The following is a 19,814-nucleotide window of genomic DNA, read 5'->3' on the forward strand; positions in this document are numbered from 1 at the left end:
AGACCATTTTGCAGGTTTTTCCTACTTACAACGCATGTAGAGGTCTGCTAATTTTTATCATACGTACACTTCAACTGTGAGAAAGGAATCTAAATACAAAAACCAGAAAATCACGATTGTATGATTTTTAATTAATTAATAGCAGTTTTATTGCATGACATAAATATTTGATACATCAGAAAAGCAGAACTGAATATTTGGTAACAGAAACTTAGTTTGCATTACAGAATCATACGTTTCCTGTAGTTCTTGACGCAGGTTTGCACACACGTTGCAGCAGGGATTTTGGCCCACTCTCCCATCAGACCTTCTCCAGATCCTTCAAGTTTCGGGGCTGTCGCCTGGGCATACGGAAATTTCGCGCCCTCCAAAGATTTTCTATTGGGTTCAGGTCTGGAGACTGGCTAGGCCACTCCAGGACCTTGAGATGGCTTCTTACGGAGCCACTCCCTTAGTTGCCGCCTGCTGTGTGGTTTCGGGTCGTTGTCATGCTGGAAGACCCAGGCCACGACCCATCTTCAATGCTCTTCTTGAGGGAAGGAGGTTGTTGGTCAAGATCTCGCAAATACATCGGCCCCATCCATCCTCCTTCAATACGGTGGCAGTCGTCCTGTCCCCTTTGCAGAAAAAGCATCCCCAAGAATGATGTTTCCACCTCCATGTGCTTCACAGGTTGGGATGGTGTTCTTGGGAGTTGTACTCATCGCTTCTATTCCTCCAAACACGGCGAGTTGGAGTTCTAGAGCAAAAAAGCTCTATTTTTGTCTCATCAGACCACATGACCTTCTCCCATTCCTCCTCTGGATCATCCAGATGGTCATTGGCAAACTTCAGACGGGCCTGGACATGCGCTGGCTTGGAGCAAGGGGACCTTGGGCGTGCGCCTGCAGGATTTTAATCCATGACGGCGTTAGTTAGTGTTACTAATGGTTTTCTTGAGACTGTGGTCCCAGCTCTCTTCAGGTCATTGACCAGGTCCTGCGTGTAGTTCTGGGCTGATCCCTCACATTCCTCATGCATCATTGATGCCCACGAGGTGAGATCTGCATGGAGCCCCAGGACCGAGGTGAATTGACCGTCATCTTGAACTTCTTCCTTTTCTAATAATTGTGCCAACAGTTGTTTGCCTTCTCACCAAGCTGCTGGCTATTGTCCTGTTAGCCCATCCCAGCCTTGTACAGGTCTACAATTTATTCCCTAATGTCCTTACACAGCTCTCTGGTCTTGGCATTGTGGAGAGGTTGGAGTCTGTTTGATTGAGTGTGTGACAGGTTCGTTTTATACAGGTAACGAGCTCAAACAGGTGCAGTTAATACAGGTAATGAGTGGAGGAAACAGGAAGCTTCTTAAAGAAAAACTAACAGGTCTGTGAGAGCCGGAATTCTTACTGGTTGGTAGGTGATCAAAAACTATATGTCATGCAATAAAATGCAAATTAATTACTTAAAAATCATACAATGTGATTTCTGGATTTTTGTTTTAGATTCCGTCTCTCACAGTTGAAGTGTCTATGATAAAAAGACAGACCTCTACATGCTTTGTAAGTAGGAAAACCTGCAAAATCGGCAGTGTATCAAATACTTGTTCTCCCCACTGTACTACATTTCTAATCAATGTTCTACAGTGAAAGTAATCTGCTGAGAGGGGTAACAAGTACACTGTAACACCAATGCAATGTAGAAACAGAAAATATTTATTAGGCCAAACATTACTGTTGTATACAGTAGCATACAACAAAACCATAAACATATGTAAACCAAAAGTATATTCTTTAGAATACAGAAGAACACAATTGTGTGTGTGGGGTCCCGGGGGGGGGCGAGTCCAGGAATTGGTAGGGGGGGCAGTCACCAGTGCTAAGCTATGCTTCATCTCTCTCCGGCCTGGGTCTGGCCACAATACTTCGTCCACATCACAGATGCCGTTTTCTCTTGCCAAAACATCGAGGAAGTATCTCCTAGCATGGCATATCCAACTTTGGACAGAGGCAACCTTCTATGTCCCCAAATGCGTCCTCCATTGCCTGGAGAAGCGGCATGCGGGCATAGGGTTGGCAATCATACACTTTCCAGCGCCAGGCTGAGAAGAATTCCTCTATGGGATTTAGAAAAGGTGAATATGGGGGTAGGTACAAAACTACAAATTGTGGATGGGTGGCAAACCAGTTTTGGACCAGAACAGCCCAGTGAAACTAACATTGTCCCATAAAACCACAAATCTAGCAGGCTCCTGATCTGAATCAGGGACAAGCATTGTGTAATTGCATCCAGAAAAGTGAGCATATGGCCGGTGTTGTACGGACCCAGTGTGGCATTGTGATGGAGGACCCCGTTTTGAGTGATGGCAGCACACATAGTTATATTACCCCCACGCTGTCCAGGGACATTGGTAATTGCCCTCTGTCCTATTACATTTCTGGCTTACAAATGTTTATGCAATACTATGCAGTCATACGTATTTTACAGTACATTACTGTAATGCTAAAATAGTCATTAGATAGTTGCATACCTGTTCTCATTTCTGAAGGTTCGAATTATGGACGCCACTGTAAATCGACTCAAGTTGGGCTGGACTCTCAGTCCAGCCTCTCTCATGGTCAAACCGTGGTTGATCACATGTGATCAACAAGTGTTGCCCTAATCTCATCAGAGATGGCTCCCCTTCCTTCTCTTCTTTGTCCTCTTCTTCCTCTTCCTCCTACTCCTTGGATTAGCTAACACAACGTGCCATTTGAACACAGGAGTGATGGTTGCTGATAATGGGCCTCTGTATGTCTATGTAGATATTCCATTAAAAATCAGCCGTTTCCAGCTACAACAGTCATTTACAACATTAACAATGTCTACACTGTATTTCTGATCAATTTGATGTTATTTTAATGGACAAAAAATGTGCTTTTCTTTCAAAAACAAGGACATTTCTAAGTGACCCCAAACTTTTGAATGGTAGTGTAGATTGTAGAGGCTGTTAACTCATGTAACAAATGTATGGGTCTTGTATGGGTCTCTGTATGGGATCCATTCAGAACAATGTATGTTCATGTCTGATGATTTTTACTTAAGCGTCTCTGCATACTTCTAAATAGTGTCAGCATACACACATGGTCTGATAATGACAATGGCTGTCAAGATTTGACATTGGCATCTCAGCCCATAGCCTAGTGGGAGTAGCTACGTGAGGAAACGTACAAGACTAAGCAGTGTTTGACGAGAGCAGAGGGACCAGTGGTTAGACACTCAATCAGAAGGGGACAGAAGGGGAACAAAACCTCTGGGGGTCACACACAGCAGCTGTTGTCTGTCGTTTTGATGTCCCACCAACCACATATACAGTACCAGTCAAAAGTTGTGACACATCTACTCATTCAAGGGTTTTTATATATTTTTACTATTTTCTACATTGTAGAATAATATTGAAGACATCAAAACTATGAAATAACACACATGGAATCATGCAGTAACCAAACAAGTGTAAAACAAATCAAAATATATTTTCAATTTGAGATTCTTCAAAATAGCCACCCTTTACCTTGATGACAGCTTTGCACACGCTTGGCATTCTCTCAACCAGCTTCACCTAGAATGTTTTTTCAACAGTTTAAAAGGAGTTCCAACATATGCTGAGCATTTGTTGGTTGCTTTTCCTTCACTCTGCGGTCCAGCTCATCCCGAACCATCTCAATTGGGTTGAGTTCGGGTGATTGTGGAGGCCAAGTCACCTGATGCAGCACTCCATCACTCTCTTTCTTGGTCGAATAGCCCTTACACAGCCTGGAGGTGTGTTGGGTCATTGTGCTGTTGAAAAACAAATGATAGTCCCACTAAGTGCAAACCAGAATGGATGGCGTATTAGTGCAGAATGCTGTGGTAGCCATGCTGGTTAAGTGTGCCTTGAATTCGAAATAAATCACTGACAGTGTCACCAGCTAAACACACCCACACCATCACACCTCCTCCTCCCCCATGATTCACGGGGGGAACCACACATGCGGAGATCATCCGTTCACCTACTCTGTGTCCCCCGGCGGTTGGAACCAAAAATCTGAAATTTGGACTCATCAGACCAAAGGACAGCTTTTCACTGGTCACATGTCCATTGCTCGTGTTTCTTGGCCAAAGCAAGTCTGTTCTTATTATTGGTGTCCTTTAGTAGTGGTTTCTTTGCAGCAATTCAACCATGAAGGCCCGATTCACACAGTCTCCTCTGAAAAGTTGATGTTGAGATGTGGCTGTTTCTTGAACTCTGTGAAGCATTAATTTGGGCTGGTAAACGTATAAACGTATCCTCTGCAGCAGAGGTAACTCTGGGTCTTCCTTTCCTGTGGCGGTCTTCATGAGAGTCAGTTTCATCATAGCTCTTTATGTTTTTTGCGACTGCACTTGAAGAAACTTTAAAAGTTCCGTATTTACTCACCTTCATGTCTTAAAGTAATGATGCACTGTCGTTTCTCTTTGCTTATTTGAGCTGTTCTTGCCATAATATGGACTTTTACCAAATAGGGCTATCTTCTGTATACCACCCCTACCTTTCAACACAACTGATTGGCTCAAAAGCAATAAGAAGGAAAGAAAATTTCACAAATTAACATTCAACAAGGACACCTGTTAATTGAAATGCATTCCAGGTGACTACCTTGAAGTTGTTTGAGAGAATGCCAAGAGTTGCTTAGCTGTCATCAAGGCAAAGGGTGGCTACTTTCAAGAATCTCAAATATAAAATTATTTTGATTTGTTTAACACTTTTTTGGTTACTACATGATTCCATATGTGTTATTCATAGTCTTGATGTCTCACTATTATTCTTCAATTTAGAAAATAGTAAAAATAAAAATCACTCACTCACTCACTCACTCACTCACTCACTCACTCACTCACTCACTCACTCACTCACTCACTCACACACACACACAAACACACACAGAGAGAAGAGAGTAGCTGGTAATGAGAAATGTTCAACCATTGACTAGGATTTTGGCCAGTGAATTAGTAGACACAATCAAATGAGAGAAGAAATTAGCAGCTTGCCCCAAGTGGTTGTCAAGTTGAGGATGGGGTTAGCTGAGGGGTAGTTATTGTCTGTCTGTGCTGCTCTACAAACCCATTGGATTTCTTCAAAACAAAATCAAACCTTCATTTGATACCCAAATGACCAAACCTCTCTTTGTTGTAGTACAAATACATCTGAAACAGACAGCTGCACATCCAAACACATTGAGCTACTCCTCTCTTCCCATCTTTTCCTATCTCTCTCATTGTAAACATAAATTTACCCGTCAGGAGAGAACGCTCTTTGATGTGGTGAAGTCTTTTGATGAGGTTAAATATATTTCCCAATCCAATCATAGACAAATGGAGCGAAGTATTTTCTTCCCTCGGAAAGTAAAGTGTACATAATTTACTACGCTACAACTAAGCAAACTTATGAAATAATGATATGGCTTCTGTTTAATGCAAGGCTGGGTTTTATTATTCTACCACAAATAAGAGAGACGAGAGCAGCGCGTGTCTTTAAGTGGTACATTTAAACAATTTTGTTTGCTTGTCTCTTGTCACTCAAATGGGGTCTTTAACACTCAAGGCTTTCAGGAAATTCCCCTGTGCCAAGCAAGCGACTACTCATGAGGAATATGATCAACCCTCACACTGTACTGTTTACTCTGGACTGAGAGAAAGTATATTAGCATGGATTTGCATACGTTGAATGTGTTTTTTTCTCTCCATTAATATTTATCTAAGACAAATTTGGCATCCATCCATATCTGGACATAAGAGACAGTTTCCATATTGTCCCTGTATTCTCAACTTAATGACTTTTACCAGGTCAGTAGTGAAGTGTGGGAAGTATGTGTGTGAGGGTGAGGTGGTAGATTCAATCCCTCATGCTGAGCATTGTCAAGTAAATGTAGGGTTTGTGAGTGTCCATGTGTGATAGCTGTGTAGGTGGTGGTTGCGTTTTTTGTCAAAGCCAAAATGTGTATATATGATATGTGTTTAAATGAGTGAATGGGTGGGTTTCCGACCAGTGCAGTCTAGTCTACGTAGCTACCATGAGGCCTCAGAATGACAGTAAAAGGGGGGAGCTGAGCCTGGCTGTGCTGCCACAGAGCCGCGGCGGGGCTAATCTCTTTGTGAAAATGCTGATATGCCTTGAGACTCCACATTAGGAGGCCATCCTCCCCTGTCATCAGGGCTTTAATTGCCACAGCCAGGTGCAAACAGCATGTAATCTTGTTTGTCAGCTCTGGCATTTTATTTCTAATTCCGTCCTTTTGACAAGCAATTTGGGAATAGAGACGGATTTGGAAGAGCAGGCTGCTGTACACTGGAGGGGTGGAGTCTGATTTGGGGGAGAGAGAGAGAGAGCGAGAGAGGGGGGAGACATAGAGAGAGAGAGAGTGTGTGTATGTGTGTGTGAGCATGCATGTGTGTGTGCATGTACGCTCCCTTCATCACTCCTGCTCTGCCTTGTGATCTATGTATCTGCCCAGCCCCAGTCTTGCCCTGAGGAATCCCTGGCTCAGTGAGTGCAGAAAATGACCCTCTTGTTCCTAGGCCTCATGAATAGAAAGCCCTTGCTTTGGCTCATCTGACTAGAACACTATAGGATGTGAAATTGGATCATTCCTTCGCCTGCTTTTCATGGACGTTCCCTCCAGGCTTCGTCTAAAGCTCACACAGACAACAACAAAAAACATCACAACAGCCAGCCAATAATAATACACAATACATATGCAGCGACAACAACATTGCATTGACGGAGGATTGACAGGCAGTGGTGTCACATCTCCAGCATCGAGATGTGAAGCAGATGACCGTAGCTGAGAGTTTAAATGAGGTCCCAGGTTGGAGAAGAATACCTTTGCTCCCACAATCCAACAGAGCTGGCCCACAGAGTCATGGGAGCTTGGTCCTGGTCGGGCTTGAGCTGCCCTCAATCCCCCTCCTATTGTCCCATTGTTGTAGCTGATAGAGTGTTTGGATACTCAGGTGCGCCTCCTCTTGTGGCTCACCACGCTCCTATGCCCTTCGGGTGCCCCCGACTCCCCGTCTCCATTTTTGCTATTGTCACATTGTTTAGCATAGGGAAAAGGTCCTTTGTGCAGAGGACCAGGAGGTATCTTTTGCTGTGCCTGTACAGAATGATGAGGGTGTTTTAGTAGCTGGAGTGCTTCCTCTGCCTTAGTATTCAAATGGAGGACACAGCCTTGGAGAGAGCAGCCTCAGAGATAGAGGGCACGTTTAACAAATGGATCTTTCAGAGGAAACCTGAGCTGATGTAGTTTACTCCATATGAGATGAGGAACATCCATGGAGACGAGAGTGGGAGCATGTGACAAAGAGAAGAAGAAAAGAACACCAAGCCACTGTGGCACACTGCTCCTGCATGTCTTATGACAACAGCACGGCTTTCTCCATACAACCAGCGACTGCACTGGAGGTGAACGGAAATTCATTTCTCAGTCTACGAAAACAAGAGGGGGGATTCAAATTGAATTGTGACAAAGAGCGCAAAAGCTCATGCTCCTGCTCACTTCACATACAGAACATTAGCTGTGACAATGGTGTGTGTGTGTGTGTGTGTGTGTGTGGTTGTGTGTGTGTGTGTGTGTGTGTGTGTGTGTGTGTGTGTGTGTGTGTGTGTGTGTGTGTGTGTGTGTGATCTCTCAGGGTGAAGGCAGGGTGCTTCATTTAATTTGAAAATACATTCTTCCATCTCAAAACTGTGGAGTATAATAAGATTTTTAATTAAGTCCCCTGCTTTATCATGTTTTACAAAGGAGACTGGGGGTGCCATCATGAATGCCCCACATTAATTAATTGTTTTGGAAACTTTTCAGTGCGCTTGATGATAGTGCTTTAATCTGCAATATGGGAAGAAATAGGGTATTTTTAATTCTAATGAGTTTTTCATTGGCTCACATGCACCACATCCCTGACCATACCCACAATTCCTCAATTATTGATGTTGTGGTGTTGGTTAATGTTGATTGTAGCCGTGTGGCTTTTTTCTCTGGGAGTGCAGAGTAGCAGTCTGCTGTCCCATGTGCAGTGAAGCAGTCAGCACAGCTCCTTATGGAGCAGAAGCAGCATAGAGCAGAGTGCTGTTTCCCCTCAGGGTAGGTAGAACTTATCACATGACTGACTGGAGCACCAGGGACATTCTGTACCAGAGGAGGAAGAGAGATAAGGAGAAACCGGCTGAGAAGGAAGACACTCTTCCCATGAGACTGACTGGTTTGGCTTGCCTGGACTACTGGGAATACGGTGAGTACTGGGGGCATGATGCTGTGACACATGTCTAAGGTGAACTTCTACTTCTTGGCTCTGCTACCCAGAGAGGTGATGCAATCAATGTCATCTTCCATTCAACATATTGTTTGTCATCTGAAAGTGTCAATCAGGCCTAATGTTATGTTCTTGAAGACTTGGATATTGGTTCACATATGGAAGGAGGGGGAGAACTAGGGAGTAAGTATTCTGAAACAGTGTCTGGGAGGAGGGGATATATGTACTTTTAAACCTCTGCTTGCCAATCTCTCAGCTAAGTGTATTTACTAATTCTGGTCCAACATTCAACTCCCACGCTCTCATAGATTGCCCAGCTATTACTTTCTACTATCTGGACCCCTCTTCTTCTCTGTCGACCACCACCTACAACTTCAGAGCAATGGACGTCCTTTCCTATTCCAGCTGTCCAACTTCACCCTTTATAGCCTCCATCTTGGGTCAATTCAAAATGCATGTCTTCCCACTGAGGTCCTCCACCCAGGAATCAAAACTTCTGAAGCTGGTTATTGATTGGTTTCTATTGAAGTCTATCGCATCTGGCTAGAGGCAGGTATTCTATGGTGTTTTGGTTATTGTAATAATTCTTCTTCACATTTGATCAAGGTTTTCTTTTGGATTCTGTCTGTCTTGCAAATGCCTTACATTTTTCAACAATGTTGTGTGTTATACGGTACATGGCTGGCAGTCAGTCAGTTTGATTAATGAGTACTATACATGGTCATTAAGTTACTGTCATTATTAATGTCACCTACTTTTATCATCTGGCCCTCAGTGAGCTATGTTCCCCTTTATATTTTGATCAGTGTCTCAGCTCTAGTGTCCTGGGGTCCCGGCATATTAGAAAACTCAACCAGACCAATGCTTTGGTTGGCTCGCCCTTTCATTTCTGAAGCGTACTAAGCGCATGCAGAGCAACTTTTCCTCCTTCTCCAGACGAGTCTCGAGGATGGTCTGAGCCCCCCTGCTACGCCACACTTATTCGTGCCAGAAAAAGGCAAACGCGATGGGTGCATTGTCCCTGTGACATCGAAGGCCAACACATAAAACGCTTTGGTGTCCGAGTCTGGTCTGCCTTCTCCTTCAGCCTGATTCTTGATCAGGCCCTTCCTTCCTTCAGCCAGAGGATGTGGGAGGCTGGCTGCAGTCCCACGGTGGCCAGCCTTGTCTTCATCCTGTATCCCCTTTAAGCCTGGCGTGCCGCTGAGACTACTGTTTTACTTTGTGCTGCCTATTTTAGCCATCCATCCATCCATGGATCCGTCCCTCCACCCGTCTGCCTGTGTGCCTGGCAGCTATGATACCCACAACTTCTGTTTGGTCTGGTTCAAAGCTCCAGCCTGGAAGTCCCATAGAGGGAGGGATAGGGTCGGAGGCTTGATGTCTGTGGAGACAAACTGATGGAGGGATTCTAATGAGACCAGTGGGGATGAAGGGGGATGCTAGCATGGCCTGCTATAGAGGAGAGGACAAGGTGTAGAAGAGAATGAGAAGTCGTCACGTCATAGAAAATGAAAGTGGAGGGAAGGAAGGACCGGGAAGATAGCTAGGTAGATGTATGGAGGGATCCATGCAGAGCCTCAGGAGGATTCAGGCAAGAACAGACAGGATTTGGGAAAACAAAACCCCACTGTGATTGAGATGAGTGGTGAAAAAACAATCAATCAAAGACTGAGGCTGTAAGTACATGGCATCATAGGCATCAGCACTCCTTTGTTCTCCCCCTACCTGGGCCCAAACAGGATGCATCCCTGGAAGAAGAAGGGCTAACGTCTACTACCTCATGGCAAGCAGCAGGTGATATCTGCACTCACAAAAACATGGGTGCATCCTGGTTCCATTAGAACACATGATTCAGTTATCTGAGGTTTCTGGACATGCAAACTTCTCTAAGGTAAGCTCTATTTCCCAATCAGAAATACTAAATGTAATTTTTGAACCCCTACTGATGTGATCATTACAAAGACAAAGATAATGTGTTGTAGTGTTGTAGGTGAGAATATAGCAGTTGATTACTAGGTGACATGACAGTACTGTACACTGAGTATACCAAACATTAGGAACACCTTCCTAATATTGCGTTGCACCCCCCACCCTTTTTTATTTGGCCTTAGCATTGAAAACGTTCCACAGGGATGCTTCCCACAGTTGTGTCAAGTTGGCTGGATGTCGTTTGGGCGGTGGACCACTCTTGAAACACAGGAAACTCTGGAGCGTGAAAAAACTATTAGCGTTGCAGTTGTTGACACAAACCGGTGCTCCTGGCACCTACTCCTATACCCCCTTCAAAGGCACTTAAATATTTTGTCTTGCTCATTCTTGCACACATACACAATCCATGTCTCAATTGTCTCAAGGTTTAAAAATCCTTCCTTAACCTGTCTCCTCCCCTACATCTACACTGGTTGAAGTGGATTTAACAAGTGACATCAATAAGAGATCATAGCTTTCACCTCGATTCGCCTGGTCAGGCTATGTCATGGAAATATACTCAGTGTATGTACAGTTGAAGTCGGAAGTTTACATACACTTAGGTTGGAGTCATTAAAACTCTTTTTTCAACCACTCCACAAATGTCTTGTTAACAAACTATAGTTTTGGCAAGTCGGTTAGGAAATCTACCTTGTGAATGATACAAGTAATTTCTCCAACAATTGTTTACAGACAGATTATTTCACTTATAATTCAATGTATCACAATTCCAGTGGGTCATAAGTTTACATACACTAAGTTGACTGTGCCTTTAAACAGCTTGGAAAATTATGTCATGGCTTTAGAAGCTTCTGATAGGCTAATTGACATAATTTGAGTCAAATGGATGTGTATCTGTGGATGTATTTCAAGGCCTACCTTCAAAGTCAGTGCCTCTTTGCTTGACATCATGGGAAAATCAAAATAAATCAGCTAAGACCTCAGAAGAAAATTGTAGACATCCACAAGTCTGGTTCATCATTGGGAGCAATTTCCAAACGCCTGAAGGTACCGCGTTTATCTGTACAAACAATAGTATGCAAGTATAAACACCATGGGACCACGCAGCCGTCCTACCGCTCAGGAAGGAGACGCGTTCTGTCTCCTAGAGATGAACATACTTTGGTGCGAAAAGTGCAAATCAATCCCAGAACAACAGCAAACGACCTTGTGATGTTGCAAGTGGAAACAGGTACAAAAGTAACCTGAAAGGCCGCTCAGCAAGGAAGAGGCCACTGCTCCAAAACCGCCATAAAAAAAGCCAGACTACGATTTGCAACTGCACATGGGGACAAAGATCGTACTTTTTGGAGAAATGTCCTCTTGTCTGATGAAACAAAAATAGAACTGTTTGGCCGTAATGACCATCGTTATGTTTGGAGGAAAAAGGGGGATGCTTGCAAGCCGAAGAACACCATACCAACTGTGAAGCGCGGGGGTGGCAGCATCATGTTGTGGGGGTGCTTTGCTGCAGGAGGGACTGGTGCACTTCACAAAATAGATGGCCATCATGAGGCAGGATAATTATGTGGATATATTGAAGCAACATCTCAAGACATCAGTCAGAAAGTTAAAGCTTGGTCGCAAATTAGTCTTCCAAATGGACAATGACCCCAAGCATACTTCCAAAGTTGTGACAAAATGTCTTAAGGACAACAAAGTCAAGGTATTGGAGTGGCCATCACAAAGCCCTGACCTCAACCCTATAGAAATGTGTGGGCAGAACTGAAAAAGCATGTGCGAGCAAGGAGGCCTACAAACCTGACTCAGTTACACCAGCTCTGTCAGGAGGAATGGGCCAAAATTCACCCAACTTATTGTGGGAAGCTTGTGGAAGGCTACCCAAAACATTTGACCAATGTTAAACAATTAAAAGCAATGCTACCAAATACTAATTGAGTGTATGTAAACCTCTGACCCACTGGGAATGTGATGAAAGAAATAAAAGCTGAAATAAATCATTCTCTCTACTATTATTCTGACATTTCACATTCTTAAAATAAAGTGGTGATTCTAACTGACCTAAAACATTTTTTTTTTACTGGGATTTAAAGTCAGGGATTGTGAAAAACTGAGACTAAAAGTATTTGGCCAAGGTGTATGTGTAGTATGTATGTATGTATGTATACTCATTACACAGTATGTGTGGGTTTATTTGTTAATACTTTGACTGAATTATGTTGTTTTGTTGTGCTGTGTCTTCCACTATTTCTGTGCATTTTACCTGCAGAGTGCATCCTACTCCCAAGGCCAAGAGATTATGGTGTTGATTTGAGAGTGTGAATTAATTAAGCTCCTACTGTCACGCCCTGGCCTTAGTATTCTTTGTTTTCTTTATTATTTTAGTTAGGTCAGGGTGTGACTTGGGGAATGTTTGTGTTTTGTCGTTTTGGGTGGTTATATGGTAAAGGGGGTGTTTGGGTTTAAGTGTATGAGTTTGTGTTGAGTGAATGTTTCTAGGTATGTCTATGGTTGAGTGAATGTTTCTAGGTTGTCTATGGTTGCCTGAGTGGTTCTCAATCAGAGAGATGTCTTTCATTTGTCTCTGATTGGGAGCCATATTTAAGGCAGCCATGGGCATCATGCATTTGTGGGTAATTTGTCTATGTTCTATGTTGCATGTGTGCACTAGTTCTTGCATAGCTTCACGTTCGTCTGTTTGTTGTTTTTGTTTCGTTTGTTCATCTTCAAAATAAAGAGAAGATGTATTTTTCACACACTGCGCCTTGGTCCTCTCTCTCTTATCAAGACGATCGTGACAGAATTACCCACCAGAATCGGACCAAGCGGCGTGTCAAGCGGCAACAGGACCCACCTACACAGGATTTCTGGACATGGGAGGACGAATTGGATGGTAAGGGACCTTGGGCTCAACCAGGAGAATATCGCCGCCCCAAAGCTGAGCTGGAGGCAGCGAAAGCAGAGAGGCGGCGATATGAAGAGGCAGCACGGAAGCAAGGCTGGAAGCCCGCGAGTACAACCCAAAATTTTCTTGGGGGGAGGCTAAGAGGTAGTGGGCCGAGGGCAGGTAGGAGACCTGCGCCCACTTCCCAGGCTAACCGTAGAGAGCGGGAGTACGGGCAGACACCTTGTTACGCAGTAGAGCGCACGGTGTCTCCTGTACGTGTTCATAGCCCGGTGCGGGTTATTCCACCTCCCCGCACTGGTAGGGCTAGATTGGGCATTGAGCCAGGTGYCATGAAGCCGGCTCAACGCRTCTGGYCWCCAGTGTGTCTCCTCGGGCCGGCWTACATGGCACCAGCCTTACGCATGGTGTCCCCGGTTCGCCTACATAGCCCGGTGCGGGTTATTCCACCTCCCCGCACTGGTCGGGCGACGGGGAGCATTCAACCAGGTAAGGTTGGGCAGGCTCGGTGCTCAAGGGAGCCAGTACGCCTGCACGGTCCGGTATTTCCGGCGCCACCTCCCCGCCCCAGTCCAGTTCCGCCAGTGCCTACACCACGCACCAGGCTTCCAGTGTGTCTCCAGAGCCCTGTTCCTCCTCCACGCACTCGCCCTATGGTGCGTGTCTCCAGCCCGGTACCACCAATTCCGGCACCACGCACCAATCCTCCTGTGCGTCTCCAGAGTCCTGTGCATCCTGTTGCTGCTCCCCGCACTAGCCCTGAGATGTGTGTCCCCAGCCCGGTACCACCAGTGCCGGCACCACGCACTAGGCCTAATGTGCGCCTCCAGGGTCCAGTATGCCCTGTTCCTTCTCCCCGCACTAGCCTGAAGGTGCGTGTCCTTAGCCCGGTACCTCCAGTTCCGGCACCACGCACCAGGCAAACAGTGCGCCTCAGCCGGCCAGAGTCTGCCGTCTGCCCAACGCCATCTGAGCTATCCATCTGCCTAGCGCCATCTGAGCCATCCGTCTGCATAGCGCCATCTGAGCCATCCGTCTGCCCAGCGCCATCTGATTCATCCGTCTGCCCAGCGCCATCTGAGCCATCCGTCTGCCCAGCGCCATCTGAGCCATCCGTCTGTCCCGAGCCGCCCGTCTGTCCCGAGCCGTCAGAGCCGTTCGTCAGTCAGAAGCCGCCAGCCAGCCAGGATCTTCCAGAGCCGCCAGTCAGCCAGGATCTACCAGAGACACCGAAGCGGATATTGACAATGGTGGAGTGGGGGCCACGTCCCGCACCCGAGCCGCCGCCATATTAAGGCCCACCCCGGACCCTCCCTTTATGTGTCAGGTTTTGCGGCCGGAGTCCGCACCTTTTGGGGGGGGGTACTGTCACGCCCTGGCCTTAGTATTCTTTGTTTTCTTTATTATTTTAGTTAGGTCAGGGTGTGACATGGGGAATGTTTGTGTTTTGTCGTTTTGGGTGGTTATATGGTAAAGGGGGTGTTGGGTTTAGTGTATGAGTTTTGTGTTGAGTGAATGTTTCTACGTATGTCTATGGTTGAGTGAATGTTTCTAGGTATGTCTATGGTTGCCTGAGTGGTTCTCAATCAGAGACAGATGTCTTTCATTTGTCTCTGATTGGGAGCCATATTTAAGGCAGCCATGGGCATCATGCATTTGTGGGTAATTGTCTATGTTCTATGTTGCATGTGTGCACTAGTTCTTGCATAGCTTCACGTTCGTCTGTTTGTTTTTGTTTCGTTTGTTCATCTTCAAAATAAAGAGAAGATGTATTTTTCACACGCTGAGCCTTGGTCCTCTCTCTCACCACAAGACGATCGTGACACCTACCACATTTGCAATCAATAAACAGCAAAGCCATCGACAGGATTTTACATCCATCCACCTCCTACTATCAAAACGTCCTCCCAAGCTCTGAGCTCAAGCTAACTTTTGGCAGTCAGAAGAAAATGACAATTTTTGGCATGTTTATCTCAACTTATTCTAAGCAGGACTGGAGGGACCAGGAGCAGGGTTCTTCAGAATCAGAGATGGATTTATGTCATGATTGTCAATGATCTGTTCCCCTTCTCCCTCAGTCTGCAGTTAGTGAAGCTCAATTTGAAATCCTGGTTTTGGAACTGTCCGATAGACAGAGGTGTGTCCATATCTGCTGCAGGCCAGTCAATGAGGCATTGATTTAGAGAACCGGGCCTTTGTCTGAGATGCCCAAGTGATGTATGGGCCTCATCTTAAACAGGAACAGAATATTAAATAAAATACAAAGCAATTAAAATATGAAGGTATGGTTGCATGATCTGAAACTTTGGTTTTAGCACCATCTACCATATGGAATGAACTCTTGATAAGTGTGTGTATTTCCTGTTTACTTTTGATGTGTTTCATAATTTAGTACCATGATTGATTACGTTTATTCTCTAATAAGCAGAAACGAAAAAGTCCATATGCAGTTCGCATTTTTGATGCAAATAATTATCCTCAAAGACCTTAGTTGGTTATTAATGAATGCAACGTGACATAGACACTGGCTGTGTGTAGCAGAGACACACACCACGAACGATCCACCATTATTCTATTTTATTATCAGCCAGGTATTGAAATGCTGCCAATTAACTACAGATTTAATTTTCACTAATTCATGGCCAATACTTTATAGGATTTACCTGGACTGAGATGTGAACTGAATGTCAAATTAAATTCATAAAATACAAATATGATGAACAGCGCTCAAAATTGCCTTCCAAAGGCCGTCCCTGGCTGTCAAAGTGAGACGGTTTACTAAGCCATGTTTATTCAGGTTTGTTTAGGATGTATTTTTGTGTGTACGCTTAGATGTGGAGTTTATCAAGTCACAGCGAAATCAAAATTAAGCCAATTGGTGCGGCACCAGCTCAAAGCATTGGCTTGTTATTTCAACACTGGGTTAGCAGGAAACACTCCAACTCTCATTATTTCGGTCCTTTGTTTATTCTGGGTCAAAAATAGACACTGTTACGTGTTTCTGAAAAATGGGTAAATAATCTGTTGGGGATCTGCTATCTCCAGCACTATTGTATCAGTTGTGTTTGTGTTCCCGGTAGTGTTGGCTGGACTCGTAGAGATTAATCAGGCCAACACACAGTCCTCAGTGTGGCCTCAGGTTCTCTACTGGGACTTACTGCATTTTACAGATATCCTGCTTTCTCCTGACAAACCGTTACAGACAGGCTTCATTTAGTCCTTAGATTGATGAACAGGAGTGATGCTCATTGTCTAGTATTGTGTCATTATCATAGATCAATATTATTAGTTGTTGGCCACAGTCTGTGTTGTGCTCATTTGTTGACTCATTAGAAACAGAGATGCAATTTGTTGATCTTATTTCAATGGACCAGCAATAGTAACTCAGCCTTGTGTCTTCCATTATTTTCTCCCATGGGCATAGTGGTAAATGTGTCACCCCCATCCCCTCCTTTCTGTTCGCAGTGAGGGGCTGAATGTAGATTAAAGCTACTGTACAATGAGCAGCAGTTGATTGGGAAGAACCCTGGCTTCCATGTGATGGAATGGGCTTTAAATGATATAACCTGATGGATTAAGTCCCTCTATTCCTCTTATCGCCCTCAGCCGTGCACATTAGAGTAAGTGCCTTGATCATCCATGTGCGAACCCACAGGGGAAGGTGCAATACGCCGAGCATATTCCTAGCATCACATGAAACTCCATTTCACGGCCGGCTAACCTGATTGAAAGTAATAGGGGGGCCAGGACGTGATGAAGTGACATACCCAATAACTTTCATTACGTGTCTGTAACCTTGTCCCATCCAGCTAATTCATTTTCCTGTGGCAGTCATATGCCGTCAGTGTGGTGTGCTGCCTTGGCCAGAGAGAGAAACCTCCATTTCACCTCCCACTGTGGTGCCTGGGAATGAAAATATAACATTGGTCATAGCTGTCTTGGTGGAGTTTTCTTCGTGTGGACGATTTAGAACCAATATCGGTTTGCTTTGGAGACAGGGATTTGTCTATGGTCGCTGCCTCCTCACCCTTACATAAAACCTCTCCCTCTTCCTGATGAGTAGGGTTGCTCTGTCCCATTTCACTGTGATAGTCTAGCCATAAAACCAGCTCCTCTTCAAGGTCTTGATTTAGTTTCCCCCAAGGATGTAAACACTATACATTAGAACTTGTTCATCAATGGGCTTGTTTTCTTTAAGATTTTGTGGGTTTGAAAGAATTGGATGAATGAATAATACATCACAAGACCAGGTCCTAAGATGCCTTAAAAGAAAGTAACATGTTTTCTACCAGCACTAGACTTTATGGCCATGTTAACATTTCCACTGGTATCTCCAGTACCACAGAGTGGGAAGGTTGTGTGCCTGTCCTCTGTTGAGTCTTACCTCGAATGCTTGGAATATATTATAGCTTTATTGTATTTCTCATGTTATTGCAGCTATATTTTACTTTATTTTTCTTCCAAACCACAATTAAATCGGAGACTGTTACTTTTTCCACAGCATAACTCTCTCCAGTCTGGTGATCCATGCAGCCACAGACATGGAGGACAGCATATGAGCACCACCTAGTGTTGGCTTCCCAGAGAGGACAAACTCACTGCTCAAACAGGATTAGTGTTGGTAAATACAATTCTGGCAAACAAATTTCTTCACGATAGACGATAAAAAAACAGCAATTCCCCTGGCAGCTCACCAGAAACCACACAGAGGTCAGAGAGCTGTATGTGTCTGACGCAGTGACAGTATTTCAAAGGTCACCGGGGGGGTCTGTGATGAAAATCCGACAGACAACCTTGATTGCAGCAGAAAGACAAATGTGTGTCTGCATGTTAGTTGGCTCTTTCATAGCCATTTACATAGCTTGGGTTGCTTCATCCATTTTGGACTTGCCTCATGAGCTACGTTCAACTGTCGTACCCCATCAGAACCCAAAATATAAGCTTGTTTTACTGCAATGTTTGTAAACAAAGTAAATGTAACAAAGACTATAATTTTGATATCATGAATGGTCAGTTCTTGCATCTCTGTTTATGAATTTGTTAGTGGTTACATTTCTTCAGCCCCATGCCTCAGCATTTTGATAAAACGGGCAGGGATTACACTTTGTTATTGTTTAACCTCTTGACGCTAGGGGTCAGACTTTTATTTATTTTTATAAATAACGTTCCCAAGGTAAACTGACTATTTCTCAGGTGCAGATTGTAGAATATGCATATAATTTACAGATTAGGATAGAAAACCCTCCAAAGTTTCCAAAACTGTCAAAATATTGTCTGTGAGTATAACAAAACTGATTCTGCAGGCGAAAACCTGAGAAAATCTAACCCGGAGGTGATTTTTTTTTTGTTGGTGTGTTTCGTGTGTTGGTGTGTTTTTTTTGTTGGTGTGTTTTTTGTTGGTGTATTTTGAAAAATCTCGCTAATTTTTCAAAATAAAAGCCTGAAACTATGTCTAAAGCCTGGTCACAGCCTGAGGAAGCCATTGGAAAAGGAATCTGGTTGATACCCCTCTAAATGGAAGAAAGACGGGTGTCCTCTGATTAGTTCCTGCGTGCGAGAGGGTAGCTCTCCATTTTCTTTTTCTCTCTTATTGAATAGGTTATGGTCCGGTTGAAATATTATCGATTATGTTTGTTAAAAACAACCTGAGGATTGATTATAAAAAACATTTGACATGTTTCTACGACCATTACGGATACTTTTGGGAATTTTCGTCGAACAGAACGAGGCTTTGGTTTTCTGAACATAACGCTCAACCCAAATGGCGTTTTTTTGTTATAAAGGTCATATTTATCGAACAAAAATAAAATTTGTTGTGTAACTGGGAGTCTCGTGAGTGCAAACATCCGAAGATTATCAAAGGTAAGCGATTAATTTTATTGCTTTTCTGACTTTCGTGACCATGCTAATTTGGGGCTAGCTGTTCTAGTATTGATTGATACACTCATAAAAGCTTGGATTTCTTTCGCTGTAAAGCATATTTTCAAAATCTGACACGATAGGTGGATTAACAACAAGCTAAGCTGTGTTTTGGTATATTTCACTTGTGATTGCATGATTATAAATATTTTTAGTAATATTTTGCGCCCTGCAATTCAGCGGTTGTTTAGGAAAATGATCCCGTAAAAGGGATCCGTAGCGCAGAGAAGATAAACTGCTGATTGCCTCTTTAAAACAAGTGGTATTAGCACAAAACCTTTACCTGAGATGGCAATGAAAGTAGTATTCCATTAAATGCCATCGTTGTTGATTTTGGTTCTTTTATAACATTACCCCAGGGAATATTACCAGATCAGAAATGGTGCATTATAATGTTGTCATTATACTTATTACAGGTCTAATGTATTGTTTTGTCCTTATTGCAAAGAAAACTGCATCATTAACAAAGGTTTATGTTTCCTATAATGTACTGTATGTCTGTCATCGTTGACAAAAGCCAGAGTGAGGAAGGACTGTTTTCTCCACCTTCCTAGCTCACACTTCATTCCTCTTCCTTTTATCTATTGTGTTTTCATGTTAACGCTCAAAAATGTCTACATTTGTCACGTACAGAGTATTTCCTTAATGACAGCATTGCCTTTATGGAGCTGTTGCTCCTCTGTTTCCTCTCCTCCACTGATATCAGATTATATTGTGAATGAGTTCATTGCATCTCTCTGCCAGTGCCCTCGCTACCTCTTCCCGAACAGTGT

The sequence above is a fragment of the Salvelinus sp. IW2-2015 genome, linkage group LG4p, assembly GCF_002910315.2.
Source record: "Salvelinus sp. IW2-2015 linkage group LG4p, ASM291031v2, whole genome shotgun sequence".
Lineage (NCBI taxonomy): Eukaryota > Metazoa > Chordata > Actinopteri > Salmoniformes > Salmonidae > Salvelinus > Salvelinus sp. IW2-2015.